General features: G+C 37.1%; 1 long non-coding RNA gene across 1 annotated transcript in view; it reads left to right on the top strand.

Moving 5' to 3' along the window:
- The window catches only part of LOC107572033 (uncharacterized), a 45,628-nt gene that overhangs the window by 20,854 nt on the left and 4,679 nt on the right, over positions 1-20,095 (top strand). The window contains exon 2 of the long non-coding RNA XR_001607274.1: positions 8,743-9,031. This is a non-coding gene — a long non-coding RNA (uncharacterized lncRNA). The remainder of the gene's footprint in view (positions 1-8,742; positions 9,032-20,095) is intronic.

Here is a 20,095-nt window from a genome sequence, read left to right on the forward strand (position 1 = left end):
ATTTTACTTTCACTTTTGAATTAGCGGCAGTTCGGCGTCAATTGATTGAATGCAACAACAAAATACAACGTCAAGCTCACTTTAGCATATATATATATATATATAACAGAACTTTTAATAACAAAACAAATACACCATGCTATAGGGCAGGCTATGCCTAATATAAAATAACAACTTTGCTTTTAAATAGCTTGTGAAAGTGGCGTGCGCATTTTACTTTCACTTTGAAATAGCGGAAATTCGGCGTAAAGCAATTGTTCGTTTTTAGTTCGCTCTTTTCCTTGCTTTCCGTCGCTTTTAAATAGCTTAAAAGCGCCGAATACAGTATAGTCTTAAAGGTCAAAATTATATATCACAATGTTACCCCTCCTTACTCTAAGTATATACGTCTGTGTTGTTTTTTCTCTTGATGCCACATAATACCTTCACATATCAATATATTATTTAATATTTTTAATGGAGTGCAGATTCTGATATGAATAACAAAAAGCTCATATAAAAACAAGCTTACTGTGTAGTTCTTGCTTTTTGTCAACGATTAAGCCAATTAATGATAGGTAGCCTACATATCAAATAACTTTTGTTTAAATTAGAAAAATAAGAGGAGCTGACACTTTATTAAACATTTTTAGTCAGTTATTATGAAATAAAGAGTGATAACATTTTGATAGCTAGCCTATGAATTTTTACTTGTCAGATTCAGTGACCCTAGCCAACTGCAATCATAAGCATTTCTAAGGAACAGTAGGAACTGTAGATCTTCAACATCATTGGGTAATTACGGGAACTAGTAATAAGAATAAAGATAAGATCTACATTTATCAGATAATCAGAATATGTTATACAAGAGCTAAAACGGAAACCATTCTTAGAAGTAGACAAACACATTAGCAGACAGCAGCATTAATGTTTCCTTTCTTTTCTATAAGCATTTAGATGCTTGTGACAATGTCTAGGTTGTTTTCTTTAGTCTTAAGACATGAAACCTGTTTTACAGCACCGCTCGTCTCCTCTGACGCTGATCATTCGGCTTCAGCGTCTGATCTAATGTGTGCGCTCCCACACGAACATTTGCTGAACAGCAACATCTGGTCACAGTTTTCACTAGGTCACCGATTTCAGCACAACACCGGCCTCCTCTGACTCTCGTTGAGTCCTGTAGCATCGGCGTGCTTTCCGTGGTCTGCGTCGCACTGGTCTTATTCACACAAGGCTGTGTGACTCGCTCTAATATTGAGTCGCACGCAAATGATACTGAAAACTACTGCGTGCGACTGAGAATTTTTTGGAGCATCAGTGCGACTGACACGAGCATATTTGTTTTTGCGCTGAGGGGAGCTTCAAAGGTTTCTACATGTTTTTGCAGCGTTGAGTAATGTATCACAGACATAGGCTATCTCACGAATCCTTGCATAAACAAAGTAGACAATTTAAATAAGAGATTCATTGTGCAGTGTAGAGAGCTTCGTTGAATATAATGGATCTTTGTGAGATCGCGATGAACTAAGGAGAGTTACAGATTTAATGATTATTAAGGGAGTTTGTAAATGTGATATTGATTTAATAGGCTACAGCATTTCAATAAACAAGAAGTTAATATTAAGTGACTTACATTGTCAGACTATAACACTGTTGTATGATTTTGCTCTTTCATCTACGAAAATAGTTTGAAACAGTCACAGCTCAGCCGCTGCGCATCTCCATTCAAACACAGCGGTGTCTGGTTTATGAATGAACGTGTGTTTTTAAACAAATCTAACATTACTGATTCAATTACCCTAGCTTTATTCCTGAATGAATCAGCCGTTCAAACGAGTCAATTGAATGAATGATTCAGTGACTTGCCGCCACCTGCTGGCAGTTTGTTTCATTTTTAACTACTCTTTTCAGTTATTTCAATCATTTAATATTTCTATATTCCAAATTTTATATTTAAAACATTAATCTCAACATGAATTTATAAATTTAATTGCACTCATGCCGCCTCTGAGGCTTATTAAAACGCCTGAAAATACACCTACATGCCACTTTTGTGTTCTTCTGTTCCACCTCTGTACAAATTAATTTTGCTAATACTGATTTCATTTGATTGGTAACTTATTCTACTTGTTCTTATTCTATTGTTTTAATTAGAAATTTTAAAAAGCTTATAAATATATATTTTTGAATTTGACATAAAAGATGACACTTTTAATAAAGTTAGAAAAATGCCTTTACAAAGGTAAAAATAAAATTCCCCTGTAAATCACGGAGTCAAATATCACCTCGTAATGGGAAGGCTAATTTTTTTATCAGATTTTATTAAACATTAGAAAAAAAATTATTAATCTATATCTTAGAAAGCGGAGACATTCCTCCTTCATTCAGAAGGTAATAAAAACTCAAAATAATGAAACATTAAGTGACATATATATTAGTTTAAACTGTTCTTAATGTCAGTTTGAAGCCGATCATGGTGTATTTTGTATAAAGTAAAAAATAAAAACACAGAAATTGAACTGAAACTGAAATATATGAAATACACTGATTCTGAAAGGCATTTTAATACCGTTCTTAATGTCAGTTTGGAGGAGAGCATGACACATTTTGTAAAACTGTTTTGAAAACCACCATACATTAAAATCTATTGACATAAATAAATGAAGAGGATTAATTTAGCCCCAATGTGTCAATTTATCCCCCCCCCCATGTTTAATCACAACAGAGACATCAGAGCCAGTGACAAATGTCGGAAGGACTAGCCGAGCTAAGGCTGCTCTAGGCAGATATATGAGCACTGAGCACCCGGTGATCGCCTGGAGCTCCGAAATCGGCATAGCAAATTTTCAAATAGGCGCTATCTTTATAAATAAACCGCAGATTTGAGTTTTAAATGACTACATTCTTGCCTGAAAAACTTAAAACTACATTTCATGACACAATAACAGTAATATTTTGAAATTTATGCGGGTTTCTGGGCAATGACGTTTCAAAAGTCCACAAGAAAGCATATTGAGAAACTGCTGTTGTCTGTGTGAAAATATAAAATACACTGTTATATTTTTTTTGTGTTTGCACACTCTGATTTAAAGAAGCCCAACACTCATGGACAGCAGAGCGGAACAAGTGAAGGAGAAGCTTTATCCCCTTGTAGCACGCAAAAGTGACCATTCTAGTCAACCAATCAACGTTCTGCAGTTTAGCTCCACCCTTTTGGTACCCTTTGCTGTGCTAGGTACCCCAATGGAAGGGTACCAAAAAAGTGGTACGGTTCGCTATTTTCGTTTCATTCATAACTTCTGAAAAATGAAAACGGACATAATTGCGTACCGTACCATACTGTACTGAACTGTACCGCTCGGTGGAAACGAGCCATAAGGTACTTTGCTTGTGAAAACTGTTGTTTGGTGGTGGTTTTGTGTGCTGTTTGTTTTTGGAATGCAATTTATCACTAGACCTGATATTAAAGAACCATTAACCTATTAAGAGAAAACTGTTAATGTAAGTCTAACCGATTATCGGTCCATCTCTATTATAGTATCAGCAGTAATTGTGGGCCTCTGCAGTGGGGAAAGGCACCTTATTAAGAGAGGCTGATTGTGTGCCATTGATCGACAAAGCAAACATCTTTTAAATGTCAAGGGAGCTGCTCAACTGAAAAATCTTCAATGATTTGGTTTGGCTTGTGGTAGGTATGAGGGCATACACTGTGTTTAAAACCAAAATACGATGCGCTGTGTGGCACATCAGCATGTCATTCCTCACTTCCCATAATCTGAACAAGGTGGGATGACATTGCCAAGACGACCGTCTCCACTGTGGCTCATCCTGTTTGTGTAGATAATGTACTGGAAATCTGCTCAGTAATCCATGTAATTTTGCCTTAGTCTATTCATTCTGACACCAGAAGTTTCTTTAGTCCACTATCTATGGTGAATTGGAGGTTTACGCAAAGCGCTGTTTGACCTTGGTCACACTGGTTTGTACATGAGTTGGTCCTCTGTCAAAGCAAATGAAGCATTTGACAATCTGGTATGTCCGTGGCACATGGTGAGGTGTGAAGGACAGGTTAACCTATTTCTGCATCATGACTTGTAGTTATTATTATTCAGTGTCAAGTAGTGATGCACCAAAAATTCTTGGCTGAAATCAAAAATATTTGGTCTGATTTAACATCGGAGGGGCTGAGGATGCGGTTCATTTATTTTTAAACTGGGGTGAATGTTACAATTTTTTTTATATATAGACTAGTAGTTGGATTTTCCTCTTTGACTCTCTCACAAAGGGCCCCTTCCTCTCTGACAGAAGTTCAGTGCTGCACTAGTGGTCAGCTCTGGTCTCATGACCAACAAACGGCACACAAAGGCACCTCTAACCTCTTTTCTCACTCTCTTACCCAGTCACATGGCACACACACACACCCAACGACTGGCTCCAACAACTGCTTTTGTTTGGGTTTCTCCATTCCCTCACTTGTTTAGTTTTAGACACTTTTCCTTCAGTCAGTAATCCTCAGGAAAATCAGATGTTACAGCTGTGTGTTTATGCGTCTTGTAGGGACATGTTAGTTAGCACCAGTGAGGTCTCTGAATATTGCTGCGGTGGGACGCTGAACAAAATAAAAGTAAAAGGTAGCAAAATCACAAAGATTTGTTTTTGTGTTCTATCTCGCTCGCTCACTTTCTGAAAATCAAGATTAGGCTCCCCACTGTCAATGAAATATCAGATATTGTGAATTTGTGATACTGTATCTTCTATTAAGATTTAATATTATTTATTTAAACATGTGAAAATTTAAATATTAACAAATTTTCTATGTAATTAAATGGTAACTATTTAATTATTAGTATATTACAAAATATAAAAGTTTTTATTTAATGTTTTATATTTATATATATTTTAATATACTGAAGTTCTTATAACTAATGTAATAAAATCTAAGTAGCTCTTTGAGTGCAGTCACTATAAAATGATTTTTTTTTTTTTAAGTTACTTAATCACATACAGTGTGAAGACTTAAGTTGATTTGGACTTATGTTGAATTTAGATTTTGTTTGTGTGTGTGTGTGAGATATTATTAACATAAATTTAATTCTCCAAGCAGTCGCTACACACAATCTGAGTCACATGCATGCTATCATCATATGCATGATTCACTGAGTTGGCAAGATCTGTGGCATTCCTGAGGTTCATCTGCTGCCAAAACATAAAAGATATGCTACAATTCCATGAATCACCACTTTTACTTTGAATTTGCGTGTGCGACCTTCTGTAAACCGAGAGGTGGGTCCCTGTATAGCTTTTCACATGTCTAGCGTAATGCAAGCATTTCTCTGACCAATTTAGTCATCACACATTTACATTTACATTTACATTTAGTCATTTAGCAGACGCTTTTATCCAAAGCGACTTACAATTGGGGGATACATAAAGCGATTCTTCTTAAAGAGGCAAACAGACACAAGAAGTGGTTGTAATACCAAGTTCTTAGACATTGTTCAAATAAGTACAAGCTAGAAAGAGAAGGAATAAATAAAGAGAGAGAGACTTTTAAAAAAAAAAAAATTTTTATGATGAAGTCAAGTAGCTTCCAAAGAGATGAGTTTTCAGCTGTCGCTTGAAAATTGTCACTGCTTTCCTGTACACCCTGGTAAGCACTTTTGCTAGCTGGTGTCTCAATTGATTTCTTTCTTTCTCCGTATCGTTTTTGCAGAAAAAGGCTGAGCTACACAATGGAAATTGACTACCTGCTTCTTTGGAAGTGTATTTTGCTCATGAATAGATTGTCCTCGATATCTGTATAAGTGTGTTTAAGCTTTGTTCCCAGGAATACTGCTAGACACTTTGTTGACGTTGTTCACACTGCACAAAAATCCAATCCGCTTTTTATATCTGGTCTTTCTGCAATATAATTTCTCAAGTATTGAAATCAGATCTGTTTGTTCAGCTTGTGTAATCAATATCCGGTGTATTTATCTATGTTGATAGATACAGTATAGATGTGTGTGTCCACATGATGCCAAGAGACTCAAAAACAACTGCTCACGTCTATCAAGAAAACTTGATGCCATGCTGAACAAAGTTGCTTAAAAAGTGCATGAGAACATAATCTACTCCGATGACGCTGACTCGTTCACTTATTCACTGCATAGTCTGCTATTTGACGATTGAGTGAGTGAAGATGTATTTGAATGCACCTGTTAGAAACTGGAGAATTAATGCTGCGGGTTTTTTTTTCTACCAAAATAAAAGCTTAATGGTTTACCATGTAAAGAACTAAACAGAAAGAAAGAAATACCAAGATTAGTACTGCAATTTTATCTGAGAAATTTGATATTTTTAATCCAATTGTATAGCCGTACTGAATGATAAAAAATTACTTGCAATTTGTTCTGACTGTTCAAACTGAGACTCTTCAAAAATCAGATTTAATCTAATTTCATATAACGTGTATGCAGCTTTATCCATCAGATCATTGCTTTTTTTGTAATCTTAACATCAGAAAAACACATGTTGTGTGCAAGGCAAGACTCAACAGCTGTAGGATTGCATACGAATATGACACTCATGTGGGAGTTAAATGATGCCAGAGCCTTTGAGCAGCCATTCATTAACTGTACATAATGAATGAGCTGATAATTAACTGATAATGACTTGTTGGCTCCTCCCCACCCTCTGAATGGATGGATGGATGGATGTATGCAGACATTGAAACTGTTTGTATCAGTTTTGTCCTCGGGCACAACAGTCCTGCACTGCAGGCCAAGGAAGCAAAAGGGGTCAGTTTCACACTCCAGTGTGTCACATGATACCAAAACGGTTTGTGACACCAGAGAATGCACAGAACTTGAGAAGAAGAGGGCATAGTCTTGTTTTTTTGCCAAACTGGACACAGACCACCTTGCAATTAGCATTTCTAACTGAATCTGATTTCCTGGCTTGTGAACAAACAGCTGTTACCACACTTTTCATTTACAAAAGGAGTGAAATTCCAAGCAGATGGATGTTGTCAGTTTCACAGCTGTGGCTGTGAAGCCTCTCACTTCTGTGAGCTTGGCAGACTGCTCAAGGCTTGCAGCTGATACCAACTCAAATTAAATGCACTTCAGGCTGGCAGAGAGCATTTGAAGGAGAGGGCTGATTTCAGTTATCGGTCTAATGCTGTAGATGTGGCACAATAACAGAGCGGATCTCTATTTCGTCAGAATGTGGATGCAGATTGCTAAGAGATCCTGATTAGCCTTGTTAAAACATTCTCTTTTTATCATTTAATGCTGATTTTTAATCTAAATTACATTGTATAATTTCAAAATTTGAAGCAAAAACAGAATGGTTTGACTTCAGTTTTGTGAAACTATGCATAAAAAATCTGCATGAAACAGAAACGGCTGACGAGCTGAATGAGACGCAGATTCACTCTCTGCCAGCAGGTGGCGCTTAAAGCATTTCCTTGGTTTCCGCTGTAAACAAAGCAGCGCTGCACTTATGAACTTTAATATGAATTATACAGAGGCAAGAGGAAAAGAAAAAATACCATCGAAAGACAGTAAATTCCCCTCAGACATACATTCATATAAACTCCTAATTGAAAATCCGCAATTTGTTTAGCATCTCAACCGATTTGAATCGTCACATATATTTAAATCGATTTTTCAACTGGCTCGCGGTTAATCGTTACATCCCTAGCAGCATCACTGATTTCAAAACCTGTTGTGAAACAGGATTTATTAACTTCTCAGTAGTTTCACGAAGTTCTTCTTACTCCGTTCATAAAAAGCCCATTGAGCCGTTACTCTTATGTAATTTAACCCCACAGAACTTCTCAATCGTTGCAGTCACATGTATTTTACTGCCATCTAACCCCAAACTTTTAGCAAGCAGAAGTAAATGGGCATTGATTGGAGCCAGTTTATATGTTTAGCTGCTGCTTTTTTTTTCTACCAAAATAAAAGCTTAATGGTTTACCATGTAAAGAACTAAACAGAAAGAAAGAAATACCAAAATTAGTACTGCAATTTTATCTGAGGAATTTGATATTTTTAATTCAATTGTATAGCCGTACTGAATGATAAAAAATTACTTGCAATTTGTTCTGACTGTTCAAACTGAGACTCTTCAAAAATCAGATTTAATCTAATTTCATATAACGTGTATGCAGCTTTATCCATCAGATCATTGCTTTTTTTGTAATCTTAACATCAGAAAAACACATGTTGTGTGCAAGGCAAGACTCAACAGCTGTAGGATTGCATACGAATATGACACTCATGTGGGAGTTAAATGATGCCAGAGCCTTTGAGCAGCCATTCATTAACTGTACATAATGAATGAGCTGATAATTAACTGATAATGACTTGTTGGCTCCTCCCCACCCTCTGAATGGATGGATGGATGGATGTATGCAGACATTGAAACTGTTTGTATCAGTTTTGTCCTCGGGCACAACAGTCCTGCACTGCAGGCCAAGGAAGCAAAAGGGGTCAGTTCCCAAACTTTTAGCAAGCAGAAGTAAATGGGCATTGATTGGAGCCAGTTTATATGTTTAGCTGCTGCTGTTTCAGAGCATATGATTTGGCAAATGTATGATTGTTAATTACAGCTATATCACGTAACAAGCCCCTTGAGCTAATTAAGGAAACATAATGAATGTGGGCTTATGTAGACTACTGTTCAAAAGTTTGGGGTCAGTAAGATTTATATCTTTATATATTTATATCTTTTACAGCCTATTATATTTAATGTTATTTCTTATGTTTTTACCAGGTCCATTAGCGAGTCTCGTGTTCTGCTGTGAATCCACGGAGGACAGTTTTGGAGTCGAGCACCCTCTCGGTCCAGTGTGGTCCAGCTTCATTAAGAAAGAGCAGCAGCAACAGGAAGCAAGCTGGACGGGGGGGAGGTGAGGGAGGACGAGGGCACCGCCTTTGTCCTGAGACACAGAGTCTATACCAGCAGCAATACTACTGACCCCACCCACACATCCACCTCAGACGGCCAAGACACCATGAGGGCCAGCGCAGGTCACAGATCAGAAGGCCCCACACATAACAGGGTGAGTGCAGAACCACAGAGTTCATTAATATTTACTAATGAAACTGGTTAGCTTAACATAAAAGACATATTGGTCAACCACCGCTCCTGTTTGTTATTGGAGTGGGGCATAATAAAGCAAAAAGCTTGAGGTAATGCATGAAGCTTTCTTAACCTTGGTAAAACATGAACACACAGCTTTGAGTGCTTTCTAGCAGTTTAATCAAATACACCAATAAATTAGATATTAATAGCATAGTCCTCTGACAAATAATGCAGTTCATTAGCCTGACTAATCATTTTAATGGTTTGTAGCAACTTGGCACATTAGAAATTAATTTGATGTGCTGTCACAGGTGTTTGCGTGTAGGCCCTTTCACATCTGATCAGATTTAATATGTTTAGTATAAAAGTGTATAAGCCATAAATTGCCCTTATCTATAGCAAATGACAGAAACCTGCATTTCAGACACATTGAAATGCATGTATATAGTATTATAGGATCACAAGTAGCTTATACTGGTTGCTTATAAATAATTCTCACTCAATAAGATAAGTACACTCACTTGAGAACTCAATGGACTGTTTATAAAAGCTAATGAACTATTAATGGATGCTTTACAGTGACTGCACACACTCTAATTTGCATCTGTAGTCCATTATGGCCCCAGAGACCAGCAGATTCATCATTTGAGGTGTGGCATATTGGAGAACTGCATAGGGATCATATGCGTTATTTGTTTTTGTGAGCTATAATTACTCATCACAGTGCAATATAGACAGAGAAAGTCTTTTAATCTCAGAGGAGTCTGTATGAGCTCAAAAGGTCGTCAAAGGATCTATGGAGCAATCCAGATTGTTTTAGATGAGGATCGTAGGAATATGCTTAGGGAGAAAGAGACTGTTACATTCCAGTGGCTGAGTTGATATTTTCCTATTCATTTGGTTTGATATTGCTTTGTTTATATTACATGCCCGGTTTTGAATAATTCGTATCCACGTCTCTACATCAGCTACATGTTACACTGAATAGCTCTAACAGTGTTTGGAGGTTTAAAGAGGACTCTCTTTGTATTTGCATGAGCTGTCCGCGTCTGTTATTTGCATGCCTCCAACACACAAATACACACAATGGTTGTGTATTGTGTAATCTGACTCGGGCAACATTTGTGTCAGGCATTGTGAGCCACGTGGCAGTTGGCTGCCAAGGCTGTGGCGTGGTGTGGTCAGACAGGGTAGGTGTAAAGCTATCCCATCCACAGAGCAGACACCCTACTGGCTTTTCGGGTTAAGGTAGATCCACGACAACAAGGCCAAGCTGATGAAATTTTAAACCGTCCTCAGGACACAGTAATAAACACTGTTCGGTGTTTATTTTGCATCATGTTTCTGGTGGACGTGGTTGAGTTTTTGTGTCAATTTAGGACTACCATTTTAGTACAACTGAGAGAAATCACTTTGAAATTTAATGAGCGTTTAATTGGATCATATGTCCATCATTACACAGGAGAGACTGTGGCATGTGAGCAGACCTGGAAAATGAGAATCCACTATTTTCCCTCGAGTATGCCATAATTGTCCTGGTTCACAGAACCAGCTGTAAATTTTACACCTTTGTGCATAAAATTAGCGTGTCCCCCCCCCCTTTCTATTTGAATATGTCTTAGTCATTCACAGAGGATGCATTTTTACACACCATATTTTCTTTAAATGTTGGTCAGTGTAAAACTTTGCAAGACCTATTACTGGGCCAATCAGAAGAATCTGGTGGTGGGATGAGCATATTTAAAAATTGGAAATTGAGTTTATTGTAATATTTCTACTACTCTGAGAAATTTATTTTATTCTGTTGATATCCATTAAAGATTTTTAATCGGGTTTATCCAAATTTAGTTTTACTTTTTTTTTAAATTTTTTATAAATCAATAGCTCAAGTAGGTTTTTTTTGCCATTAAAAATAGCCAAAGAAGGCTTTAAACAAACAAATACACAAACAGCGTGGGATATAAGTTAATATGCATATAAATGCACTTTATTATAGTCAGTTCCACCTTGCTGTTTTAACTCTAGAATGTATCTTGTGTGACCGGTCCCATACTTCTCTGAAGAAATATTCTACATTCCTTATATGTTTTATATTTTGACTTCCCGCTAAAAAAAACATTGCTTTACAGCATCAACCCTAAGGATTTTTTCTACTGGCCCAGTTGGGTCAGTGGTTCAAACTGTAAAAAAATACAGTGCCAAAAAATTGTTTATTTTCTGCCACAAAAAATAAAATAGTTGCTGTTGTCATTGTTTTTGTTCTGTTATCTTGTATTCTAATAAATAAGCTTATATGACACCAATATTTTGGATACCAATTAAATTGTACAATTCTCTATTTCAATTTCGATACCATAGCAAAAATCACTAGCCAAAAATAAACATAAATATAAAGTTTAAACATTAAAGACAAGTGACCGCCAGTAAATAAGAGCAAATGAACATATTACAAGTAATGGCACAATTAAATATAGGCCTATAGCACAAAAATAGAAATTAAATGATGCTTTAGATTTTTATGTTTGTAGATGTGATGTTCAGGTACAGAAATGGAAAAATCACATATAAAATGACATTTGCATATTCTTCACTCTGTGTTACACCTTGATTTTTCATAGCCATTTGAAAAACATCTGTATGAAACTGAAACCACAGGTGGGCTGAATGAGACACAGATTCACTCTCTGACAGCAGGGCAAATTAACATATTACAAGTAATGGCACAATTAAATATAGGCCTATAGCACAAAAATAGAAATTAAATGATGCTTTAGATTTTTATGTTTGTAGATGTGATGTTCAGGTACAGAAATGGAAAAATCACATATAAAATGACATTTGCATATTCTTCACTCTGTGTTACACCTTGATTTTTCATAGCCATTTGAAAAACATCTGTATGAAACTGAAACCACAGGTGGGCTGAATGAGACACAGATTCACTCTCTGACAGCAGGTAGCGCTTATGGTACAGTAATACAGCATTTCCTTGGTTACCGCTGTAATCACTAATTTAAATGCATCATACTGAGACAAAATGAAAAGAAAATGCCATTTCTGAAAACAGTCAGTTCCGTTCCCCTCAGAAACGCATTCATATAAAATACAATATTTGGATTTTTGTCCTATTTTGCACATCGTGAACAGTGATCTTGTTCTGCCTTTTACAGTATTTTCTCCTCTGTGTTTGTCTTCAGCATTTTTGGCCTCTGTTAATGGCTGTTTACAGACAAAGTATAATAATAACGTAATATTTCCACACAAATGGCCATTGGGAAAATGATTGCAGTGCAGTTTGTGTGCAAGCACGGAACAGAAGATAGTCTGAAATAAAACAAAAAATGTCCGGCAGGCATGTACTCCAATGTATAGATTAATCCTTGTTAAAGCCACAAAGTTACTTGCCAGGACGGGTATTTTGCCCGTTCAGGCGGCTCAGAGGCTGTCTGTGCGCAGAACACAGCATGCGAGTACTAAAACAGTCTAAAAAAAAGTCTTAACACATGCAAATGATAAAATGTTGTGATGACGCTGCAGTGGCCCGATCGGGCAAGTGACAAATCCGTCTACTGTCCGAACGTCTTTCACGCTGGCCCCGGACCATCGGGCAGTCCTTATTGTCGAGCCCTGCTTTAACATGGAATGCAGTGGGCCATACGGTAATATTTCCACACAAATGGCCATTGGGAAAATGATTGCAGTACAGAAGGTAGTCTGAAATAAAACAAAAAATGTCCGGCAGGCATGTACTCCAATGTATAGATTAATCCTTGTTAAAGCCACAAAGTTACTTGCCAGGACGGGTATTTTGCCCGTTCAGGCGGCTCAGAGGCTGTCTGTGCGCAGGTAGTCTGAAATAAAACAAAAAATGTCCGGCAGGCATGTACTCCAATGTATAGATTAATCCTTGTTAAAGCCACAAAGTTACTTGCCAGGATGGGTATTTTGCCCGTTCAGGCGGCTCAGAGGCTGTCTGTGCGCAGAACACAGCATGCGAGTACTAAAACAGTCTAAAAAAAAGTCTTAACACATGCAAATGATAAAATGTTGTGATGACGCTGCAGTGGCCCGATCGGGCAAGTGACAAATCCGTCTACTGTCCGAACGTCTTTCACGCTGGCCCCGGACCATCGGGCAGTCCTTATTGTCGAGCCCTGCTTTAACATGGAATGCAGTGGGCCATACGGTGAGCCTATCTCTTCCGCTTATCAAAGCATGCTCTAAAGCTCACTACACTAGTACAATTTCACCTGTAAACTGGGTTATAGGTCACAAAACAACTACTAAACACACCTGCTTTCATGTAAGGCATAAAGATGCTACAATAGATGGTTCTCTCATATTTAAGTTTTAAATAAAGCGGCAGTGTTAGGGTTGCATTGAGAAATTGATCTCCAGGTGCTACTGTTCTTAATGAGAGAGGGTGGATTTCATCCGTTTGCTTTATGCTCTTTGGTTTTCCAAAGGTAACTGGTTGTTTCCTTGTGGCTATGGCAACAGTCTAGTTAGATGATTGGTTTTTGTATGGCAACAGAAGGAAGACTGGAGATCTATCGGCTCCACAAGGTAAATTTTTAACCAGGAACTGCTTGATTCTGTTGATTGGAAGACTAAGCTATTTTTTTTTCCTAATAAAAGGGGTAAAGTTGAACATCCATCAGTCTAATCACTCTTATGGGATGATGTTATGTGTGACCTATTGCCAGAGTATGAACTCAGCCATCTGGTGGACTAAAAACTGTTTAACTCTTCAGATGTACGACTCTGATAACACAGTCTCACCACACACAGTAAGAACTTCCCCTGGTGCTTTCCAGTTTGTGGTATTTCTATGGTATTTCTTGTTGTTCTTTCTAATCAGTGACACATATTTTATTTTACCATTAACGTGTAGCCTAATTGCACTTGTTAATTTCTGAGGAAGCCAAACTAGAGGAGCGCATTTGTCAAATGATCTCAATTAAAGTCTAAATGTCTGGAAATATGTCTTCCCAAACTGTTGAGTTCCTTAACAATTACTTTTATTTGTTATTGATGTTTTGGTCAACGAAGTAACCAGTGCTCTTGTAATTAGTTTGATCATTCCCATGTTTCTCTTTCTGGAACTCAGGAAGGGAGATATTTTTGGATAAAGAGCATTATTATTATTTCAGCATCCTGTCCCTCTAGGGATTCGTTTGAAAAATCAGTTTTTAAGTTGTGTGTCTGTGTGCACATGAAGTGAGAGTTTGAGTGAGCGCGTCAGCATCACATGCGTACAACACTGGCGCTGGGGTTAGTCTGTATAAAGGTCAGTTCCTGATTGAGCAAGAAACTGTGCCTCCACTGTGCTGAACATGTGATGTATATCGTGGAAAGGAGAGGACTGAAGACTGGTGAAAGGATGGAGAAGATTAAGAAGAATAGATGGCCTTGGGTCCCCCGACTCTGTGGTTTTAAACCTGTGGCCTTAAGAGCCTGGTAAGGAGAGCAGGGAGACAGAATGGTACTAACAGTAGGATTCCTAGCAAAAGACGGAGGTGGTGAAAAACTATTCCTGTGAGACAGTGTCTCCCTGGACAGTCTTGCTCCCATAAGGGGTTTCTTTCTAAGTGGTGCTTGTTACAGTAATGGATGGCACAAAAGTTTTGTGAGTATCCAGGCAGTGTATATCAGGCCAATCTTACTGTAACACAGGTTGTCTATGTGTAGAGCATTTAAGAAGGATGAAAATGAAAACATAAGATTCTGTTGTTGTTCTCTGTACACTCTGTACAGTCATGTGATGTTTTCTTCAGCTAGCCTTAAATGATTGTTATCAGTCACAAAAACCTGCTTAGCTGGATTGCATTCTGCTTTCAGTGAACCAAGGACAAATATGTTGTTTTGCAGGACAAATCAGTGTTTCAGGCTGTAAGATGGGGCAATGTGGTTCTCTAAAGACAGGCAAATGAACTAAACATGTTGCTTTGGATTCTAGGAACTTCTCGGACGGTTGCGCAATCGCAAGTCCTGGAGTGCACATGCAGTCTTATCCATAGATTTTACTCCACGTCCAGTTCTGCTGACCATGACTGACCTTTAAACCCTAGACATGTTATCAGTGCTGAGATATCGGAAAACTGTATCAGAAGGAGACTTTCACTACACTACAAGGGTCAGAAAGATATTTTTGTAAGAAATTAGTGCTTTTATTCAACAAGCACACATTAAGTAGATCAAAAGAGACAGCAGAGACATTTATAACATTACAAAAGATTTCTGTTTAACATAAATGCTGTTCTTTTAAACTTTTAAAATGCATTTTAAAATTGTAAAATTCCACAATTCGTGTTGGGAATTAACTAGTTACATGTAACGGTGGTAGTTATGTAATTTAATAACAAAATAAATGTTATCAGTTACATTTACTGAGATAAAATGTGTAATTAAATTACAGTTACTTATGAACATGTTAACGATTATAAAAGGGGTTACATCTGAATATTTACACACACACACACACACACACGTCTGGTTTGCTATCCTTGTGGGGACTCTCCATAGGCGTAATGGTTTTTCTACTGTACAGACCATATATTCTATTGCCCTACACCAACCCTACCCCTAAACCAACCCCTCACAGGACAAGTAGATCAAAAGAGACAGCAGAGACATTTATAACATTACAAAAGATTTCTGTTTAACATAAATGCTGTTCTTTTAAACTTTTAAAATACATTTTAAAATTGTAAAATTCCACAATTCGTGTTGGGAATTAACTAGTTACATGTAACGGTGGTAGTTATGTAATTTAATAACAAAATAAATGTTATCAGTTACATTTACTGAGATAAAATGTGTAATTAAATTACAGTTACTTATGAACATGTTAACGATTATAAAAGGGGTTACATCTGAATATTTACACACACACACACACACACACGTCTGGTTTGCTATCCTTGTGGGGACTCTCCATAGGCGTAATGGTTTTTCTACTGTACAGACCATATATTCTATTGCCCTACACCAACCCTACCCCTAAACCAACCCCTCACAGGAAACTTTCTGCATTTTTAGATTTTCAAAAAACTTAATTCTGTGTGATTTATTAGCTTGTTTACCCGTGGGGACCTTAATTGAGGTCCCCACCGAGACGCAAGTCCCCATGAGTCTGTGTGTATTCAGGTTTAAGTCCTCACCAGAATAGAAAAACAGGTACACACACACTTAATTGATTTCTTTCCCAAATTGCATTGACTGCTGTGAAATACTCCTGTACAGTTAACCCTTCCTGGTTTAAATGTCTGAAAATTATTAAGAGTGGAAAACATTCGTTAGAAATGTAGAAAAGTAATCCGAGTAATCGATTGCAATCAGTTACTTTAATAAAGTACTTGAAATAGTTATGCTACTTATTACATTAGTTAACTTGTAATTTGTAACCTCTTGCAATTCCAAAGTAACCTTCCCAACACTGTCCACAATATTACTATTTTTACTGTGCTTTTGATGCATCCTTGTTGAGCATAAGAGACTTCCTTCTAAAACATGAACAAACATCCTCACATCCCCATACTTTTGAATGTTAGTGTTTATGGTAGCATCTGACCATTGCTTAGCTTATCATATGTACATATACTTTGGAGGAACGTTAATGACTTGTTAAATGACTTGTAAATGTTTATAAAATGGTTCAGAGATACGTAGGTGTTGTAGCTGAACTGTTGTAGCCTCTGAACTGTACTAAATAAGACACGTGACGCTCCCACTGAGACCGTGCCATTCCAGGAGCTAGCAACAGGATGTTCCCAGCATTCCAGGAATTGAAATGCGCAGAGTCACATCCCTATCAAACCTGTGCTACTTTGCCAAACTCGGCTTCTGTTGTTTGTCACTGAACACGTGCCCCCCTCTCTCAAAATGTCTCATAAGGTCTTTCAAAGTCACCTTAGAGTGCCGTGCATATGTGCTACATTATTTTTATATTACCAATGATGAGGTGCCAGCATGCCTGGTGTAAATATTTTGACGGTCTTCACATGGCTGTCTATTGAAGTTTGAGCGTTGTGTACCATCATAACTGCTTACACTGTTGACTTAATGAGGTCATTTAATGATGGAACATACCTTCACGTGAACCTTCACACTTTGTCCTCACCAGGCCTGACGTGATAAAGTGCCAAATTATTAATCGCATATCTTCCATGAGTTTTTGTCCAAAATAGCTGCAACTGTGACATACGTTTTGATGAGCAGTTGGTTTCTGTTTTCATCCTGCTTTAACTATAACCTCCATGTTGCTGTATTAAACATCACATTTATTCTGTCTAGATGTGATTTTTGGAAACATTTTGCTTTCAGTGCGCAGGGAATAATTAATAGACGCTGTAAACTTGTGATGTCGCATGCTGTCGTATTGAATCGTAATCATATTGAAAAAGTAGAACCTTTGATGTAAAAAATCCTTCATTACAGCAAAGCAGTTTTTAGGCTGTTCCTTTGAGGTGTTTTTGAGTACAAGGCTTGACCCAGCCCTTCTCTGTAAAGTAGCTCACATATGATCTGGGTCTAATCTGACATCTAGACTTGTACTGGAATACAATATGACCTGCTGTCCACTAGCTAATCTCACACAAGACCCCAGAGCTGCCAGAGAGCCCTGCTGGCCTCCTGCAGAGATCCAATGTGTCTGATTTTTCTGACAAAAATGCATCTCGTGTTCATTCCTATTCTGTATTTTGAAGGTTGACACATTAAGTTGTCTGTTTAATAATTGTTTATAAATGTAACGGTTATGAGCAGTGTTGGGAGTAACAATTTCAAGTAACGCGAGTTAAATAATCAGGTTGCATTTTTCAAAACGTAGCAAAGTAGCGCATTACTTTTGCATTTGCAACAAAGTATACGAGTTACTTTTTCAAATAAGTAATGCAAATTACTTTTTGCCCTGAGGCTTATTAATTTAACTTTTGGTGTGAAAGGGCCTTTACAGTTTTTTTTTTTTTTTTTTTTTTTTCTTTTTAAAGCATTTGCAACAAAGTATACGAGTTACTTTTTCAAATAAGTATATTACTTTTGCATTTGCCCTGAGGCTTATTAATTTAACTTTTGGTGTGAAAGGGCCTTTACAGTTTTTTTTTTTTTTTTTTTTTTTGCTATTCAAAAATAAATATGCAAGTAGCAACAATGCATTACTCCATAAAACGTAAATAAGTATTGGCATTTGGTTACTTTTTTTTTTTTTGGAGTAATGCAATATTGTAATGCATTACTTTTAAAAGTTACTTTCCCCAATAATGCTTAAGAGTTATGTCATGGAAATTGATTCTTGATTCTTAGAAATTAAGGCATCAACAGTACTATAGATGCTACTGGGCAAATCAGAGAGGCTTGGTCATGTGAAACTAATTTACTAATTAACTGTTTCGGTCCAAGAGACTTTGAATAAAATTATATATGGACTCTTTCTAGTTTAACTTTGCTACATGAACTTTGATTGCATGCATTCAGCAACTGTACTGCAAATGCAGCCACTGATGCATCTTGACCATATGTGTCGTTTTATTTTCTCCATATGTGGTCTCTTGTTTCTGATCAGTGAAGGAAAAACATCACTTAAATAAAGCTTTTAAGATGCTGGCAGTGTTATTAGGTAGCAGGTGGCGGGGGTATTACAGTTTAGAGTCATGCTAAACCCAGCAAATCAGACTTGCATGTCGTTTAGGCTCAGGTGAACATACCGAAGAGTTCAAGTGCACTGGAGTGCAATGTTACATTGAAGTGTTAGATTTTTTTTTTTTTTAACTTTTCCTATTAGGCTCTGTAATAAACCTACATGGTTGTTTTATGAGGTGTAGAGCCAGTGCTTTTTCTGTATTTACTCTCCCTTTTTCCTTTACACAGATCTATACAAGTCCCAGCTGTGTCCCCGGCAAACAAGCAAACTGTTTTTTTTTTTTCCCCCTCTCTCTCTGGCTGGAAAGTGATTATTGTTCTTGATGATCTCTAGAGAGGGTCATTACATTCAACCAATCAGTGCACGCAGTGAGCATAACACTGCACGTCTCAATTACTTTGGGATTAAGGGCGGTGTGATGTGACCAAAATCTTACATTACAGCATGAGTCATCAACCGAGTCATTTTAGATCACAGTAACAATATATATCATAATATAGATTTTTATTGGAAATTAAATAACCATGTGGCAATGCCTATTTTTGAATAATCCAGTGGATTTTTTATTTATTTGCTTTTAAGATGCTGGCAGTGTTATTAGGTAGCAGGTGGCGGGGGTATTACAGCTGAGTCATGCTAAACCCAGCAAATCAGACTTGCATGTCGTTTAGGCTCAGGTGAACATACCGAAGAGTTCAAGTGCACTGGAGTGCAATGTTACATTGAAGTGTTAGATTTTTTTTTTTTTTTACTTTTCCTATTAGGCTCTGTAATAAACCTACATGGTTGTTTTATGAGGTGTAGAGCCAGTGCTTTTTCTGTATTTACTCCCTTTTTCCTTTACAAAAGCAGAAGAAAATAATTAGTTTAGTTATGTTAATGTATCATTATAATATATTTTAGCAGTATAGTTTTATGTTTTAGCATTTCAATTTAAATAATTTTTAAAGTAAAATTTGTTCTGGTTGACCAGTTTATATACAGTTTTAAAGTGCATTCCTTTATCTGGGAAAGTATTGATTTTGAAAGCTGCAAAAGTTATAAAACCACGTCTAAAATTGTGGTTGCATTTCTCATGATGACACATTTTATCTGATGTGAAGAGGTGCCATTATTGAAGTGTTAGATTTTTTTTTTTTTTAACTTTTCCTATTAGGCTCTGTAATAAACCTACATGGTTGTTTTATGAGGTGTAGAGCCAGTGCTTTTTCTGTATTTACTCTCCCTTTTTCCTTTACACAGATCTATACAAGTCCCAGCTGTGTCCCCGGCAAACAAGCAAACTGTTTTTTTTTTTTCCCCCTCTCTCTCTGGCTGGAAAGTGATTATTGTTCTTGATGATCTCTAGAGAGGGTCATTACATTCAACCAATCAGTGCACGCAGTGAGCATAACACTGCAC

Source organism: Sinocyclocheilus grahami, unplaced genomic scaffold (assembly GCF_001515645.1).
Source record: "Sinocyclocheilus grahami isolate Dianchi unplaced genomic scaffold, SAMN03320097.WGS_v1.1 scaffold1685.1, whole genome shotgun sequence".
Classification (NCBI taxonomy): Eukaryota; Metazoa; Chordata; class Actinopteri; order Cypriniformes; family Cyprinidae; genus Sinocyclocheilus; species Sinocyclocheilus grahami.